Source organism: Trichosurus vulpecula, chromosome 6 (genome assembly GCF_011100635.1).
Source record: "Trichosurus vulpecula isolate mTriVul1 chromosome 6, mTriVul1.pri, whole genome shotgun sequence".
Taxonomy (NCBI): domain Eukaryota; kingdom Metazoa; phylum Chordata; class Mammalia; order Diprotodontia; family Phalangeridae; genus Trichosurus; species Trichosurus vulpecula.
The window spans coordinates 276,567,068-276,580,711 of NC_050578.1; the positions used below are offsets into that span (position 1 = coordinate 276,567,068).

Here is a 13,644-nt window from a genome sequence, read left to right on the forward strand (position 1 = left end):
AAACTCCAAATGAACCTCTTCCTCATGGTGAGCTCTGCTTCTGATCTCTCTGATTTTGTGTGTATTTTTGGTGGGGTAAGGATTGTCTGAAACGACAACTTGACCACAGGTTGTGGTCTTTAAGTGAGTAAGAGCTGTCCAACTGATAGAATAGTGAGATTCAAGTCTGAGCTCCACAGAGAATTGCCTCCACGAGGGACTTAAGTAAGGATTGTGCCAGAAGTGACACACAGCTAATAGAGTAAACTGACTCCTTATCTCCTGCCCAGAGTAGTTGAGGGTGAGATCATGTCTGTTAGGTGACATCAGCTAAAATAAAAGCAGCAGCATTTTGCTTATTTACTGCATTCCAAAGAAGCGATGACTTATGGCCTTAAGAATGTCTTTCTTTTTCATCTTAGTATTTCATTGGGTTCTACTTTGAAAACAAACTGAGAGCTAATGGAACTTAGATTTTTCTCGAACACTTTTATTGATTATCTTTTTAATGGACTCATTTTAATTTTCATCAGAGAGCTATCCCTTGCAACTGAGAATAACAAAGAATCATTGGATCATGGGATCATAGATTTGGAGATGAAAGCAACCTTAGAGATCATCATGTCCCTCTCCTGATTTTACAGATGGGAAAACTGAGGCCCAGTGTATTAGGGTTAGGATCTTGTCTCAGACTACATAGTGTAGGAGATGGGATTTGACCTAGATTTCCCTGACTCCCAAGACCAGTACTCTGTCTTCTATTATGAGCTGCCTCTCAAGTACAAGGTAAAAAAAGAAGAAGAATTCAGTAACACTGACTATCAGCCAAATTGGAAAGCACATATGACATTGTGTAGCCACAGTACCCAGCTCTATAGAGACAGAGTGGAGAAAGAACCAAACACGCTACCTAAGGCTTACCTGAGATTTCATTCATCTAAGTGCTTAATTTTTGGCATTTGAAGGGAATATGGTTTACCAAAATCAACTATCACTAAAAGGGGTTTATGAGATCAATACATTTTCAGTTTCTACTTAACTCCCCCTGAATCTAATGTAGCCTTGTTGCTAAGGCCTTTCATTATTCATCACAAATGGGCCCTGTTTTTAAAAAGCCTGAGAGATGTGAAGACATGAACCTCCCCCAAACAAGACCTGTTATGGTAATATTTGAAAGGTACTTTTAGCTCAATGAAACAATATCGAAAAAGTGTGACGGCAAAATACCCAATTAGGTGACATTGTGGTATGAAGTAAAGAGTGCTGCCTCAGGCCAGGGGACCTACACTCCAGTCCTCCTTCTCTCTCAGTAGCCATGTGAGTATAGACGAGTCATTTAAAATCTGGCTGAGTTTGCATTTCCTCACCTGAAAAACAAGGGGATTTGGCCTGGATGACCTTTGGGGCCCCTTCCAGCCCTAGATCTGTGATCATGCCCAGTGTCCTGCATGCATATTTGTGGAAGGGTGTGCAAGATTGAAGCTATGTGACTCCAAGAGGGCGGTGCCTCCACCACCACCACCACCACCACCACCACTACCACCACTACCACCACCACCACTACCACTACCACCACCACCACCACCACCACCACCACCACCACCACCACCACCACCACCACCACCACCACCACCACCACCACCACCACTACCACCACCACCATCATCATTATCATTATCATTCTGGTCCTTAGGCTGTTAGGAAGGAGACAGCAAGTTGTTGCAGGATAAACCTTCATTTATGACACTAGCACAAGTTTATGGCCACTCATTCTCTCTTTTGTCATCTTTAAGCTATGCCTAAATATCTGGAATTTCATATAACTAGTATCTGAAGAAAGTGCTTTTAAAAGCTCAAAGCAATTTCAATCATGCCATTTTCTGTTGCCATAGTATGGATGGGAGTGGGAGGTATAGTGGCCATATTGCTGAGGTAACCTGGTGTACTGTGCATTAGCTGATGTGTGGGGGTCACACTGGTAGCCCTTGGCCTGAGCCCAAATTTCCTCAGTCCCACTCTGTGCCTGCTCTCTGCTCCCATTCATTTGGGCCTGAGCCCTCCTCCTTAGGAATGGGGTTTGTGACACCTCCACATGCTGAACCCCAGGCTCCCACCTCTGTGTGCCTGGGCATTGTTCCTATTCAAATCATCAGCCCTGTTATTTGGCATTTCTGTGATATTTATTGTGAAAGCACTTTAAAGTAGCTCATTCATCATTGCTTCCCAATTTTATTAGCTTCATCAGCAAACTTTGGTTTCTGATTCATTGACCAGCAAGTTTCTAGGTCTCCCCCAAAGCTTGCAGTCAGTCTTTCAGTTCTTCCCTTTATTGTGTCTGTGCCTGGAGCAAGAAAGCCGGACTTCACTCTAAGGGACCTGATCTGTTACAGCCATCCAGCTGGTCATCTTCCTTATTTTTCAGCTTTCACTCTCAAAGTTATATTAAACTACATTTTATTCTGGTTTAAGAAGCCTCAGATTCCTTTACGGAATACAGGGTCAGTTTCCTGGGTATTTTACTGATTTAAGGTTGAATTTCAGTGACAGTATTTTCCTTTTTCCTCCTGTTCTTCTAACTCCCTATCTTCTGTGATTTATTCAACCTCATACTTCCCAAATATGGATGTGACCCACCACCCCATCTGTAGCTTTTTCTCTCCCTTAGAGAGATCATCCTCTTTCAGGGCTTTAACTTTGGACTGTGTCCTGACTCACAAATCTCTGGACTCAACCCTGACCTCTCCCCGGAATTCCAGTCAGAGGCCTTTGTATCCTGAAATAGTTTACTTTGATGGTCACTTTCATCTCAAACTTAACATGTCTACATCTTCTCTTCAGTTTGCCTCTCTTCCTGCTTTTGCTTTTTCTCCTGACGGCACCTTTGTTCTCCCAGTTATCCAGGCTAGAAAGCTCATATATGTGGATATGTTATTTCCTCTGATAGACTTTGAGCTTCCTGGTGGCAGGGTTTTTCATTTTTTGTCTATGTATTGTGTACCTGACACATGCTTAATTAATGCTTTCTGATTGATCGACTAGCTTATACTGTTTTCTAGTTATTTAATATATTTTATATTGTATCATCCACTCTCCTGCCAAGGTCATTCTCCAGTGATATCCTGTGATATAATGGTGACCCTGGGATCTCATTGGTTTATAGACTCTGGCAGATGCCAGTGACCATAAAAGACCATAACTAGGGGCCCATCTGCAATGAATGATATGTGCTCGTCATTCAGAAATGAACCTTGCTAAGTTTGAAGATGCTCATCCCTAGAAGACTGGCCATAGCAACACCCATATTAAGGCATGGAGTAGTTGGGCTATGGCTTGGGGTTGGGAGCTTTCAGAGCCTGGCAATAACAAAGTGAATGTACTCAGCTAGGATGTTTAAAAGTCTGGGAGTCAGGAAATCATCTCTTCTTCCTTTGTAGTCCTCCAGCATACCCAGCACACAGGGCATGTTTATTAAATACTCGTTGACTTGAAATATTTTATGACAATCCATCAATCTAGAAAAATGGTCCTGTGAGAAGGGACCAGATTGTTAGATGCAAACTACCCACAGGAGTATAGTTGTTTTCTGTGCATTTAATTAAATTCACATAGAGTGGAGACCAGACAGAACACTTCAGTGGATAAGGAATTTGCCTTAGCCATGCAGGTAAAGAACATGTAGACTGGGGAAAGGGGGAGATAACTGGCTAGAAGGACGTAGTACTTTAAAGACTTGTCCCATTGGTTTATTAATCAACTTTCTTTGATTGTGTGTTTGTACGAGCAATTGGGTGCCATTGATGGTATGTACAAAGGGTAGCTGTAAAAGAATGTGACTGATTTTCTCTAGTGTCTTAAACTGGTCCAGAAGACAATTTTAGGAGTTCCCAAAATGTTTGAGGTAAGGAGAAAGGCATTGAAAGGTTATTTTGAATAATACATAAGTTTTTGATGTTTACTGAAAATGAAGTTTGACTTTATAGTACTGTCTTTGTTAGCCGCTGTCCTGCACCATCCACAATGATAGGTCCATTATAGCAAATAGCTACTTGGTAAGGGTATTTAAACTTGTTTGTCTTACTGTTTTATTGTACTGTTTTTCCCATCTCTACCTTTATATCTTACATTGTATCTTTCATTATTAATTTTTATTGATATAATCTAGTTATTGGAGGGTTTTTTTATCCTCCTAATCATGGCTCAGCCAGTTTTAAGAGTGTTTTTCCAATATCAGAGAAGAGTGTGCCTTCCTTTTTTGTGCACAAGGCTAGATTAGCATATTAGCCCTTGAGGTAGTAGTGAATATCGATTGGCTGAAAGTGTCTGGTTCAAATAATTCATTGCCTGCCTTCTTTTCCCTGCACCCCACCCCTTTGGCACTATTGGAGAGCGCTTTTTGTTCTTTTTCACTTCGTTAATTTGTTGTTGACTAAGGAGCTAGGGGTGGTGCGTTTGGGTGGTTAGAGGTTAGACAGGCTCAGGCCTGCTCATCAGGGGATGAGAAGTTCCCTGTTCTCCAACTCTGGAATCTGAGAGTTTGTTCTTTGCTTGATATGTTGCTCCCCTCCAAAGGGAGAATCTGTTAACATATCAAGCATTTCCTTTTCCTTGTAGAGCTCATTTTGTAAACATTATCTTGCTCTTATGAGGTAGGTCAGAAACAAGTGTCATCACCATTCCTGTAATTTAATTTCATAATTGAGTCATTGAGGGAACAAGGACTTGAATCCAGGTCTTTGGACTCCTAGGATACTGTGTTAGCCATTAAATCCTGTGTGATCACACTCAGCTCTCAAGCTTCTGAGGCTTCATAAAGAGTTCTCTTGCTATTATATTTGCCAGAATGTTGTGGAGTTCAAAGGAATATACTGCCAGAGAAGATTTTCCCCTTAATGCTCCTCACATTCACCCCAGTCATGTTCACTTAATTGACTGCTTCTGGAGGTGTGTTAAGGATTTGAAGTAAGAAGAAAAAATGACCAGGAGTGATTTTCTCCAACTTTAGCCATATTCCCTCCTCCTCCTTCCCTTTGAATTTTGTTGGAAAACAGAAGAAAAAGGGGCAGTCAGGGGCAGTGGGAATTGGCTGTATCCCAGCTGGAGGCAAGTGACATACTATTGTCTCTAGTGAGCAGGCAGTCGATGGGCACCTGCCTGCCTCTCACTCGCTCTGGAACAGAGCCTCATCACTGTAGCCATTGCTCAGTTGGCAGGAAGCCGCCTGATGCGACTCTGGGCCCTTAACTCTTCTGGATTTACCACCTCCCAGGTTCATTTCCCTTGCTAGGAAGTCATCTCTCTTGGGAGGTCTGATGGTATTGAAGGGGACAGGATCATAGACAGCTCTCAAGTCATCAAAACATTTCTGAGTGGCAGAGTGGAGTTAGTCTGAACAGTTAGAGCTGGCACAGCCATGGAATGCTTGATGTTTAGAAAGCCCTTTATGTTCATTGTTTTGTTTGAGTCTCATAACAAGTCTGTGAGTTTGATTTTCAGATTAGGAAACTGTGCCCAGAGAGGTCCCTAAAATGGCCCAACCAGCCTTGAAGCCTGGCTATTCTAACTGCAGTCCGGTGGCCTTGGCCACAGCCAGCTTTTGTGGAGGCATCAGAGGGGTGTCTAAGGTGCACCCCCATTTTCCTCATTGGCTTTATTTGACACCCATTCACATTTATTTTAGCTGCCTCCTGACAATCTCCTTAAAGACTTTTTTATTCAGGCATGTTCTGAATGCATCTTCTTATCTAGTGCCAACTGTAGCTATGAACTTAGTAGGAGCTTAATCAGTGTTTGTTGAATTGGAGCGGATGTCTCACACCCCGTTTGCACAGTTTTTGACCTGTTCCTTTGCAGTGACTTTTTTCTCTCCCTTGGATCTGGATTGTAAGCTCCATGAAGACAAGAGCCTTGTTTCATTTAATTTTTGGATTGATCCCAGAACAAGGCAGGGAGAGTGGGCTGTCCAGATGGTTTCTAAGGTGCCTTGTGGCTCCAGATCTATTAGTCTATGATCTCTAACTCTGCCAGTCTTCCCTTTATTTATAGCTCCACTTATCCCCTCAGTCTTTGTCCATTTGGTGAGTGCCAGCCCATTACTAGCTTCACTTCCCTTCTTACCAAACCTGGGCCCCTATGGTCAGCCATTTGTCCCCCTCTGACTCCTTGCTCCCAATCTCTCTCTTCCTGCCCCACCAGTCGGGAATGTTATTTATGTAAGCCTCTTGTTTGCTGGACGAAGTCATAAAGCCATGTGCACTGGCTCTCCTGCCGCTTCACACGGCATTCATTACCTCAATGGGCCTTCATTGCCCATTGATCTTTTCACTTCTGGCATCTGGCAGCCCCTGACCTTTTCTGCATACTTCAAGATGCCAGTCCTCTCTCCTACCTCACAGATGATTTCACCTCCAGCTTTAATGATAGGATCAGTGTGGCCCCGCGAAAGCCACCTGATCTTCTTTTCTATCAGGTGAAACAAGTACACAGTTAAGTACCTGCTGCCAGCAATAGAGACCACCACCTGTGACTTGGAACTGGCAAGGTCAGTAGCTTTTCCATACAATTTGTCCAAATCATATTACTCCTGGGCTCAGAAACCTTCAGTTACTCCCCATTGCTCATTTGTGTTATCATTCAGTTGTATCCAGCTCTTTGTGATCCCATTTGGGGTTTTCTTGGCAAAGATGCTAGAGGGGTTTGCCATTTCCTTCTCCAGCTCATTTTACAGATGAGGAAACTGAGGCAGGCAGGGTGAAGTGACTTGCCCAGGGTCACACAGCTGGTGTCTGAGGCTAGATTTGAACTCACGAAGGTGTCTTCCTGACTCCGGGCCTGTGCTCTATGCACTATGGCACCCCGCAGCCACCCAGAGAATTGCTTTTAGAATAGTCTTAAATCCTTAGTCTGGCCTCAGCATTCCTTTCTTGTGTATCCAGTCCTCTACTGCAAGTACTATATGCTCTAATTAAACTGCTTTACTCACTGTTCCTTTCTCATATACACACTATACTTTCCCTACTATGAGTCTTCGATAACGTGTCCCTTCCCTCTCCCCATTCTCTCGCTGTCAAAAGTCCTTTGAAGCTCAGCTCAGATATTCCTCATTCCATAATCCTTTCAGTCTATTTTAACATTGCTTTGAACCTCTGTAGTACTTTTTTTACACCTCTTGTACACCCACCGACCCACCCACCCACTTAGAGAGCTTTTTTGCTGTTTGGTAAAACCATTCATGCCTCTTCTGGCCCAAGAGCACAGCTAATTTAACCTCTATTTCCAGACCATATAAGAGACCCATAAATAGGAAGCAAAAGCATTTAACACAAGTCAATATAAATAACAATAATAGTAATGTGAATAAAAGTCCATTTAAGGTTTGTAAAGTATTTTGATCTCATTTGAGCCTCACCACAACCCTGTGAAGTAAGTATTATCAGCCCCATTTTGCAGATCAGGAGAAGAGGCTGAGAGGTTGAAGTACTTGCCTAAGTTCACACAGGTGTCTGAGGTGGGATTCACACTTAAGTCTTCCTGACTCCGAGTTCATGCCCTGTCTATTGTATCACCTAGCTGCTCCAGTGAGGAAGGGGGAACCAAGTCATAGAAACGTTCTCTTTCCCTTTACACAAATCGGCTCAATCTCCCGTACTTCCAAAGGAACGATAATCTATTCCACTTTAGTCTCCTCAATTCCCCAGCATAGGATGACCATCATTGGAAGAGGGATCAGACTTGTTCCATTTGGCCGGAGAGGGCAGAACTAGGAAGAACAGGAGGAAGTTGCAATGAGACTGGAGGAGAAAACTTCATAACAGAACTATCCACAAGGGCAATAGGCCCAAAGACTTTTCCTTCTCTTTTTTTTCACCCCCAGTTTAAGAGCTTGTTTTGCTTCTGACTAACCCCTCCCTCCTCTTATTCTGCCCCACTCTTTCCCTGAACCCCTTTTCCTCTTATCATCCTTTTGGGTAATAGTAATATCTTTACCAAACTGTGTAATTTGTGTATTTCTCCTTTGAACAGTTCAGATGAGAATGAGGTTCAAATGTCACCCACTCCCCTACTCCCACTTCCTTGTTGTATAGTCTTCTACTTGTGCATCTTATTTGAGACAATTTTCTGGATTCTTCTTCTCCTTTCCCCCTCTCCCAGCATGTTTCTCTTCCCTACCTTTTCCATTCTTCTTTTGAAATCACCAAAGTATAACAGAATCACAGCCAGGCCCTTTGTCTAATTAGTGATGATAGAGTTCTGAGAAACTACATAGATCATCACCATACATAAGGATGTAAACAGTTTAACTTTATTCAATCCCTTATGACTGCTCCCTTGTGTACCTTTTTATGCTTCTCTTGACTCCTGTGTTTGTATGTCGAATTTTCTACTCAGTTCTGCTATTTTTGTCAAGAATGTTTGGAGTCCTCTATTTCATTAGAAGTCTATTTTTCCCCTGTAAGATTATACTCAATTTTGCTGGATAGGGTATTCTTGGTTGTAAGCCTAGATCTTTGCCTTTGCAATATCCTATTCCAAGCTCACCACTATTAAGTCTTGTGAGAGCCTGACTATGACTCCTTGGTACTTGAATTCTTTCCTTCTGGCTGCTTGCAGTATTTTTTCCTTGACCTAGAAGTGTGGATTTTTGCTATAATGTTCCTGGGAGTTTCCATTTTGGGGTTTCTTTCAGGAAGTGATTAGTGAATTCTTTCAATTTTTTCATTACTCTGTGGTTCTAAGATATCTGGGTGATTTTTTTCTTTTATGATTTCTTGAAATATTATGTCTAGCTTCATGTGTACAATTGATGTCATGTTGCTTACCTTCTCAAGGGATAGAGGAGAGGCAAGAGGGAAGGGCAGAATTTGAAACTCAAGTGTTTTTTTAAAATGGATGTTAAAAAATTTTTACATGTAATTGGAAGCTATTTAATGAAATAAATTTTAAAATTTTTAAGAAGATAAATAGGTTCTTTTAAAAATTGATGGCTTTCAGGTAATCCAATGATTTTTTAGTGTCTCTGCCAAGAAAACCCCCAGTGGAGTCACAGAGAGTCAGACACGACTGAAGCAGCTGAACCACAACAAAGAAAATGGCATGTAAATTTTAAAGCCCAGTCAGTTGGCAAGCATTTATTAAGCACCTACTATATGTCAGGCACTGTGCTAAATGCTGGGAATACAAAGAAAGACAAAAAGATGTCACTGGATCAGTGTGATTTTTATTGTGGAAGACTTCCCAGCCAGCCCAGCCTGTGCCTGAAGATTGCGCCCGTTGAGGCCTGCCAGGGCATTGTGGGTCAGGCTCACTAGACTTCTCTTATGACATGTTTGTTTTATCCCACCCTGCTTTTTAACTAAAGTTATTCCTGTACTGCCCTTTGTCCCTTATTACCAGACTGTAAATTCCTCGAGGTCAAACAGGGACTATCTTTTATTCATCCTTGTGTTTCTCCAGACCATTGCACATAGTAGGTACTTAATCAGTGTTTGCTGTGTGAGAAGTCTCCTTTGTAACTTCTCACCTTAAAACACAGTGTTGACACATTGCAGTTTCTGGGCCAGTGACTAAATTCAACTCCTCTGTAGTTAATAGTTCAAACTTTATGACCACCCACTATGTGGGAGGCCCTGTACTAATAACATAACATTAGGTACATGTCTCAGGTACAAGCTAAAATGAAATAAGAGAGTCCCTGCCCTAGCAGGTGACATAACAAACACTTTGGATTTAAATCAAATTATAGCTCGGATAGAATTAAAACTTTTTAAGTACAAAATAGAGCTAAGGCACCTGAACTAGGGTCAGCAACCTATGAAATGTCTGCAGGTGAGATTGAGGGGTTGTGTGTGTGTGTGTGTGTGTGTGTGTGTACACGTATGCATGTGCATGTACATTCATGCAAGCGGGGATTCATGTACTTCTGTGGGAAGAGTGGAGGCTGGGGGCATACAGAAGCTAATAGAAAAGGCTTGGAGGAGCACCTGCCCCTTGCCCCCCCGACCATTTTTTCTCACAAAGGGCCTGGGACTTTTAGGCATCTGCTGTGTGGACTGTGCCCCTGGGCCTCCCCGTCTGAGCTTGGCCAAGACAATCCAGCAGTTTCCCAGCCACTGCCTCTGTCTCTTTCTGACTCTCTCCTGAGAGAGAGCCTCTGCCAATCCTCTGGACCCTCCCTCCACTCCACCCTGGAAGGGAATGAAAGAATGAAGATTTGGCAGACTTCTTCAAAAGGTTCCCACCCATTGGGTTAAACTATCCTGACTCTTTTCTTCTCCTGTGATGCATATCTAGGGTTGTTTTACCCAGTAGAATGAATGCATAAGTGTAAGGGCAATAATTAGCCTGCTTGGTCAGTGCCATCAACCCACAGAGCTGACCAAACTGCTTTGAGGTCTTGAGCAGGGCCATTCTCCTAAAGGAACAGAAGCTGCAGGGCTTTCTGCTGATAAGATAATGATGATTTGTCCTAGTGTTTGAGAGACAGAGGGTCAGCCCAAGGAAGACCACATGGCTTCTTCATGCTGCATCTTGGGAAGAAACCAGCCATGCCTGTTAATCAGGTGTTGGCCCTGAGTCAGAAGTGATATTGTCAGGGGCAGATTATCATTTTCTGGGCATGACATAATGGTTTCATCTCAGTTTAGCTGTTGAAATGCTATTTTGTGATTGTATTGCAGCAAGAATGCAAATACCTGCAACTCTCTGGGATGCATGGGAATAAGTAAACAGGTTTGGGGATCAGTGGTCTTGAATAGCTCTTTTTCTTTGCCCTTTCCCAGTGCTCCCAGAGTTGCACCAAAATCCTCTTGTAACGGGGTCATAGTATTTAAAACTGCTGAGGTCATCTAATCTTGTTCATTTTACAGATAAGGAAACTGAGGCTCACAGAGAGTGACTCAGTACATGGCAGAGGCAATATCTAACTCCAAGTCCTCTGTCTTTAAATCCAGCCATCTCTCCTCCGTACTTGGATAAGAGCATCACGGGGGAGCTTCCTTTAGAAGCAGAGAACCATTATGAGTGACCTTTGAATGCCCGGCATGTCCCTGACACAGTTCTTTACTCTCGAGAAGGCAAAGCAGCATGGCCATTGGCCCAGGATTCACAGTATTTTTAGTTTACTTCTACATTTTCTCTTTACCCTAATTGAAACTGGTTTGTATTCCAAAAGTCTTCTTGTTTTCCTTAAAAAAACAAAAACCCAAACCCCAAAACCCTTTGCTGATGCAGGGGCTCTTGGAGACAAAGTGAGTCTGTCTTGGGAAAGTTCAAGGAAAACTAGACAGTGATGAGGAGATTTTTAAAATGTAAACGATTTTTATTCGAAGCGTAATAAAAAATATACATATATGTAAGATAAAGAATAAAGCCACATTCTGGTCTGTTTACACTTTAAAAAGAGAATAATATAAACTTGGCAAAATAATAAACAGCTTATTTATTGTCTCCCAATATCTTTTTTCTCATCCTCAGGTTTCATTGTGGTTTTAAAATAATCATAGTCATTGTATATGTCACTCTTCTGATTCCATTTCTTTGGTTTCTATTCATGGTGATTTAGTTTCTATCTGCTATTGAAGAATCATCTCAAGAAAAAAATAAAGCTTGTCATTCCTACCCTGTCTTTTCATCCGCTTTCTCACGCCTAGACCTTCTTGCAACTGTTTAATGAATGTGGAAAGGGAGATATTACCAGTTGAGACCTTCCTGTGTTTGGCCAAATAGTCTGGACTTCTGTGTTTGTTAAACACTTCACATCCTAATTTTCTTTGAGTATTTGAATCATTCAGTGAAAAATATTATTAGTTTAACATTTTAGTTCAGAATTCTTTACAAATGTTTTCAGAAAACTTTTTAATCCCTAACCTGGCATCCTGCCTGTATTGAGAAGGAGGAATCCAAAATGAGCTTCCACATTTTATAGGTGAGAAATTCCATCATAAAATTTTGCCTAAGGTCAGAGAATAAGGCAGTGATAAAGCTAAGAATTTACTTGTTTCTCATCTAGACCCGTTAAATTCTACCTCAATCTGCCATAATCCTACCCTTAAGAAAAACAGTCCAGTTATAAGAAAAGTAAGATTTATCCCCGTGAGATTAATTTTCCCCTAATAGCAGGAACTCTGTGTTATTTCACCTTTCCATCTCCATCTTAAACAGTTCCTTGTACATTCAGTTGTTTCAGTGGTGTCTGACTCTTTGTGACCCTGTTTGGGGTTTTCTTGGCAAAGATACTGGAGGGCTTTGCTGTTTTCTTCTCCAGTTCATTTTACAGATGAAGAAGCTGAGGCAAACAGTGTTAAGTAAGTGACTTGCCCAGGGTCACACAGCTAGGAAGTGCCTGAGGTAAGATTTGAGCTCAGGTCTTCCTGACTCCTTGCCCAGTGTTCTATGTACCGCAGCATAGAACTAAAGTTCTAGCAGCGCTCCTTGTACATAGTAGGAGCTTAATAAATGTGTATAAAATTGAACTAAAGTTCTAGAAGCCCTCCTTGTGCGTAGTGGGAACTTAATAAATGTGTGTAAAATTGAACTAAAGTTCCAGCAACCCTCCTTGTACGTAGTGGGAACTTAATAAATGTGTGTAAAATTGAGCTAAAGTTCCAGCAGCCCTCCTTGTGCGTAGTGGGAACTTAATAAATGTGTGTAAAATTGAGCTAAAGTTCCAGCAGCCCTCCTTGTGCGTAGTGGGAACTTAATAAATGTGTGTAAAATTGAGCCAAAGTTCCAGCAGCCCTCCTTGTGCGTAGTGGGAACTTAATAAATGTGTGTAAAATTGAGCCAAAGTTCCAGCAGCCCTCCTTGTGCGTAGTGGGAACTTAATAAATGTGTGTAAAATTGAGCTAAAGTTCCAGCAGCCCTCCTTGTGCGTAGTGGGAACTTAATAAATGTGTGTAAAATTGAAATAAAGTTCCAGCAGCCCTCCTTGTACGTAGTGGGACCTTAATAAATGTGTGTAAAATTGAACTAAAGTTCCAGCAGCCCTCCTTGTGCGTAGTGGGAACTTAATAAATGTGTGTAAAATTGAACTAAAGTTCCAGCAGCCCTCCTTGTGCGTAGTGGGAACTTAATAAATGTGTGTAAAATTGAGCTAAAGTCCCAGCAGCCCTCCTTGTACATAGTGGGAACTTAATAAATGTGTGTAAAATTGAGCTAAAGTCCCAGCAGCCCTCCTTGTACATAGTGGGAACTTAATAAATGTGTGTAAAATTGAACTAAAGTCCCAGCAGCCCTCCTTGTGCGTAGTGGGAACTTAATAAATGTGTGTAAAATTGAAATAAAGTTCCAGCAGCCCTCCTTGTGCGTAGTGGGAACTTAATAAATGTGTGTAAAATTGGGGTAAAGTTCCAGCAGCCCTCCTTGTGCGTAGTGGGAACTTAATAAATGTGTGTAAAATTGGGGTAAAGTTCCAGCAGCCCTCCTTGTGCGTAGTGGGAACTTAATAAATGTGTGTAAAATTGAGCTAAAGTTCCAGCAGCCCTCCTTGTGCGTAGTGGGAACTTAATAAATGTGTGTAAAATTGAGCTAAAGTTCTAGCAGCCCTCCTTGTACGTAGTGGGAACTTAATAAATGTGTGTAAAATTGGGGTAAAGTTCCAGCAGCCATCCTTGTGCGTAGTGGGAACTTAATAAATGTGTGTGAAATTGAGCTAAAGTTCCAGCAGCCCTC

General features: G+C 41.9%; 1 protein-coding gene across 1 annotated transcript in view; it reads left to right on the plus strand.

Annotated features, from left to right (window-relative positions):
• The window catches only part of C6H11orf80 (chromosome 6 C11orf80 homolog), an 89,687-nt gene that overhangs the window by 4,135 nt on the left and 71,908 nt on the right, over window positions 1-13,644 (plus strand). The window lies entirely within an intron of this gene.